Source organism: Mus caroli, unplaced genomic scaffold (genome assembly GCF_978045245.1).
Source record: "Mus caroli unplaced genomic scaffold, Mus_caroli_1 scaffold_9, whole genome shotgun sequence".
Classification (NCBI taxonomy): Eukaryota; Metazoa; Chordata; class Mammalia; order Rodentia; family Muridae; genus Mus; species Mus caroli.
Genome location: NW_028227264.1, coordinates 126,681,149 through 126,686,856, shown reverse-complemented (window position 1 = coordinate 126,686,856; position 5,708 = coordinate 126,681,149).

The following is a 5,708-nucleotide window of genomic DNA, read 5'->3' as shown; positions in this document are numbered from 1 at the left end:
CACACAGGCACACACATACACATACTTTTAAAAAATAAAAACATGAGAAGGTATGTCAGAGCCAGCCGAGAACACACCCAGACACCAAATTCTTGCACAGGGTAGGTCAGCATGAGTAGCTTTTCTAAAGGAGAAAAAGGGGAAGTTGGCAAGTCCTGATGGGACATGTTAGGAGAGTCAAATGGGGAATATACTGAACCTTAATGTTTGATCATTGAACCTTGGTGATCAGCCTCAGGAACGGGTCAGATAAGAAAGTGGCCAGATAAGGAGTCCAGTGGATTAGCCCAGGAGGGAAGAGGGGAGGGGCAGGATCAACTAGTACCAGGTTTGGGTCTGTTTGAGTCCTTCATGGGAATGGCTCAGCAGTTAGCCTAGAGCAGAGTTCTGTTCCCAGCGCTCATATCAGATGGCGGACAGCCACCTGTAATTCCAGTTCCAGGATATCTGAGGCTCCTGTGAGCACATACCCACACACATACACACAGTTAGAAATACTAAAGTACATTGGTTTTTCGAGACAGGGTTTCTCTGTATAGCTCTGGCTGTCCTGGAACTCTCTCTGTAGACCAGGCTGGCCTCGAACTCAGAAATCCACCTGCCTCTGCCTCCCAAGTGCTGGAATTAAAGGCGTGCGCCACCACGCCCGGCTTAGTTTAGAAATTTTTGAAGAATCTATGATTATCGAAAAGTTTCAGAATATTAGCAAGGCTTAATGGCAAAGGCCACAGTGGTTTTCCTAAGAGGAGCTGGAAACTACAGGTGTCCTCTGTGTTCTGAAGTGGCATTGCCCCCTGTGAATACCACACATAAGCTTTGTTAACTGTCATCTTACTGCCTGGGAACTGATAAGGCTCTTGTTGCCCTGACTTGTCATCTCTGCAGGGCAGCTTGGTTCTTTCTTCTAGGAGCTTTGAAAATTGTTCATTTGTTGGGGTTTGTTTGTTTGGTTGGTTTTAGTTTTGTTTGTTTGTGGTTTTGTTTTGTTGTGGGGTTTTTTTCTTTGTTTTGCTTTTCAGGACAGGGTCTCCCTCTGTAGCCCTGGCTGTCCTCAAACTCACTATATATACCAGCCTGCCCTCCAACATGGAGATCTGCCTGTCTCTGCTGGGATTAAAGGCCTGTGCCACTACTGCTGGCTTCACCCTGTAGAGATGGCTCAGTGGTTAAAAGTACTGCCTCTTGAGTTGAACTCCCAGCAACCACTTGGTGGCTCACAGCCATCTATCGGTCCTGGGATCTGATGCCCTCTCCTGGCACAGAGGTGTACATTCAGATTAAAAAATATATATATCATCTGCATAAAACAAATAAATAAGTCTTAAAAAAATGTTGTGATTAATGTGCAATTCTTCTTTGAGACAAGGGCTTGATATGTATTCCTGGCTAACCTGGAACTTGATGGGTTGACCAGGCTGGATTTCCAGTTGCAACCGTTTTCCTGCCGCCTCCCGGGTACTGAGATTACAAACGTTACCCTGCCCATCATGAAACACTTATTCATCGTGTCTGTGTATCTGTGTTCATGTCCATGTGCATGTATGTGCATGTATACCTGTGCTGGTACCTGCTGGGGCCAGAGGTTAGCCTTTGCTCTTGTTCCTCTAGCCAGCTTCAGTGGGGTTTTGTTTTGGTCAGGGTCTCACTGCCTAGCATCACCTCATAGGTGGAAGAGGTTGGCTGGCCGGAGGGCCCAGGCAGGCTGTCTCTACCTCCCCAGTGCTAGCATTGCAAGCCTGTGTGTTGCCGGTGACCTGCTGGGATTACCCAGCTTCTGGGGATCGACACAGGCCCTATCTAGGATAGCTTTACTGACTGGGCTATCTCTCCAGCCCTAGAGCTCCTTTAAATTTTTTTTTTCTTTTTGTTTGTTTGTTTTTGAGACAGGGTCTATGAATCCAAGGCTTGCTCCTCCAACTGATAGATGTGCCTGCCTCTGCCATCCGAGCACTAAAATGAACTTCCTGGCACTATGCCTGGCTGTATTCTTCTTCCTGAGACAGGGTTTCTCTGTGTAGCCCTGGCTGTCCTAGAACTTGTTCTGTAGACCAGGCTAGCCTCGAACTCACAGAACATCCACCTGCTGCTGCTTTTGTTGTGCCAGGAGTAAAGGTGTGCGCCATCACACCCGGAGTAAATTTTTTTAGAGGTTTATTTATTTATATGAGTACACCATTGCTCTCTTCAGACACACCAGAAGAGGACATCAGATCCCGTTATAGATGGTTGTGAGCCACCATGCAGTTGGTTGCTGGGAATTGAACTCAGGACCTCTGGAAGAGCAGTCAGTGCTCTTAATCACTGAGCCATCTCTCCAGCCCCTCTGTTGAGTTTTTATTTTCTTCCATTATAGTTTAGATTTCTAAGAACTCCTTTTGTTTATTTGAATGGTAGTTGCACACACACACATATGTATATATGTATATATATATATTTTTTTTTCTTTTAAAGGTCTGGGGAGATGGCTCAGTGATTCTGGCTGCTCTTCCAGAGGTCCTGAGTTTAATTCCCAGCAACCACATGGTGGCTCACAACCATCTATAACCATCTATAATTGGATCTGATGCCCTCTTCTGTTATACATGCAAATAGAGCACTCATATGTATAAAATAAATATTTTTAAAAAAAATAGCTTTGGGGGAGGGGGGCTGCTGGAGAGATGGCTAGGAGGTTAAGAGCACTGGCTGCTACTCCAGAGGTCTTGAGTTCAAATCCCAGCAAACTACATGGTGGCTTATAAACATCGATAATGAGATCTGATGCCTTCTTCTGGTGCGTCTGAAGACGGCTACAGTGTACTTACATATAATAAATGAATAAATCTTCTTAAAATATATATACTTTTGGGGCTGGAGAGATAGCTCATCAGTTAAGGGTATACACTGCTCTTCCAGGGGAGCTGGGTTTGGCTCCCCAGCACTGAGGTTTGGCTTTTCCGGTTACTGTGACTCCAGCTCTAAGGAATTCAGTGCCCTCTTCTGGCTTCCTTGGGCACAACACATACATGCAAGTTAATAAGAAAAAAACAGCATTCTAATTACAGTGCTTGGGGGTGGAGGAGGATAATGACTTCTAGGTCCCCTGAGCTAAGTGCCACCCTGCCTAAAATGGGGATGTATTTCAGTGTTGCACATTTGCCAGGGATGGCTCCACATAGAGGCCTGGGTTTGCCTCACTGAAGGTTTCAGCCGTGCAGTGCGCTCTTTTCAGACACACTGGATTATTCCACCGAGGACACTTAGCCATTTTCCTGCTTGGCAATCTGTTTGCTCTAATTTGCTTTATTTTTTCTTTTTATTTGAATACAAGGGGTGTGCTCGTGTATGTCCATACATGAGTATTTGTGACATATCGAGGCCAGAGATCGGCACGGGCGTCTCCCTCTATTGTTCCCTACCTTTGTTTTTGAGACAGGGTTTTTGGTTGAAGCTGGAGCATGCCAATTTGCCAATTTGGCTAGACTGGCTGGCCAAGAAGCCCCCAGGAGCTGCCTGTTCTGTTCGTCTTAGGATTGTTATTGCTGTGATAAAACACCAGGATCAAAAACAAGTTAAGGAAGGACATTTATTTGGCTTATGCTTCCACATCACTGTTCATCACTGAAGGAGGTCAGACAGGGCAGGAACCTAGAGGCAGGAGCTGATGCAGAGACCATGCTGGGTTGCTGCTTACTGGCTTGCTCAGCCTGCTTTCTTATAGAACCCTGGCCCATCAGCCCAGGGATGGCTCCACCCGCCATGGGCTGGGCTACATTCACTAATCAGGAAAATGTCCTATGGGCTGGACTTCAGCCTGATCTTGTGGAGACATTTTCTCAGCGGAGCACCTTTCTCTCAGATGACTCTAGCTTGTGTCACACTGACATAAAACTGCCCTGATGGGGCTGGTGAGATGGCTCAGTGGGTAAGAGCACCCGACTGCTCTTCCGAAGGTCCAGAGTTCAAATCCCAGCAACCACATGGTGGCTCACAACCACCCACAACGAGATCTGGCACCCTCTTCTGGAGAGTCTGAAGACAGCTACAGTGTACTTACATATAATAAATAAATAAATCTTTAAAAAAAAAAAAAAAAAAAAAAAAAAAAAAAAAAAACTGCCCTGATGAGTTGAAATGACAGATTGTCTGCTGAGCTAGATTTTTCTATGAACTCAGGCTTACACCAAAACACTTTTCCATCTACCCCGGCCTCTTCCACCCCAGGCATCTCTCTAGCCTCCGGTTTGTTTTTTCCTTTCTGACTTGCTTGTTTTGGTTTCTTTCTTGTGTATTAGAGATTTCCCTTAGATAGATAACTGTGCTTGGCTTTCCATGTGTTTAACTGTGAGGTCTTATGAAGATCTGATTGAAAAGTCTGTGTGCAGGCACACAGCCCGAGGTGTTAAAAGCAGGATGTGTGTCTGTATGAGTATCTTTTAGATTTTCCCCTGGCGTGGTGAGCTTCCCCGCAGAAATTTTCCAATGGTAGATAATGTCTCTCGTTTGCCTTTGTCTAGGAATTGATATCCTCAGGGTTGCTAATTCAGTTACCGTCTGTTTCCAGCTTCATTTCCCTTTTGTTTTTACAGGTTTTCCCTTACAGTCTGGACAAACAGACACTTTACCCACATACCCAAGCCCCAGCCCAACTTTAACCAGAAGGCCCTTATTTTTAGTTCTTCCTTCTCCTCTCCCCTGCCTTCCTCATCCCTGTCTTCTTCTTCTCCTCCTCCTCCTCCAAGATTGCTATTCATAAGCTGGGCTGGCTCCTACTGTTCATCTTTTTCCCTCAGCCTATAATTATAGGCATCTACCTCCACTGTTGGCTCCATTATTATTTCTTCTTCTTTTGAGACAGAGTCTCATGTATTCCAGGCTTGAACCCAACTCTATGTAGCCAAGGATGACTGCTTGGATTCCAGGTGTGTACACCAACTGTGATGCAGATTGAATCCTGCTAAGCCAGTGTCTGTGTGTATTTGAGAGTGTGACTCAAATATCGAAGGCTGGTCTCGAACTCACAATATGGAAGAGGATGACCTTGAATTATTGAGCCTCCTGCCTCTGTGTCATGAGTGTCGGGATTACAGGCATGCACTACCACACTCTCCTTCTTAAAATAATTTTATTGGAGGACAAATTCAGGTTTTGACACAGATTATTTGGTTGTTGGTAATATATTATCATATATATGTGTATATAAAATATGTACATGTATATTGTGTGTATATAAATGTAAATATGTATATAATTATATATGTACATACATAAATATCTGTGCAATACATATATATTTTTATGAAGAAGCATGCTTCTGTATAGTATATTTTGAAAAGATATTAAGTAACTTCCAAAGATATCCCCCGCACTCACCATCCGCTTCAATATTCTGCCCGATGGAGGCGCCATACATTGCAAGAAATATATGAAAAATAGTAAGAAGCTTTATTCCCGACAGCTGGGGATAAGACAACAGGCAAAAGAACACAGCCACATACCACACCTCAGGAATAAGGAGCGAGGAGGGGAGGGGCCCAATCTCGCCGATGATTGGTTGTTGCTCATGGCCAATCAGAAACAGCTATTGATTTTTTACTAACAGTGCGACCCGCCTCCCTGGAGGCTTTGACGCCACGTTTACAAATGAGGATGCGTTACGTAAGAGAAAGCTCCCGGACAGCCAATGAGAGCTTGGGGCGCTAATGGGCGGGTGAGGCCGCTGCCAGGTT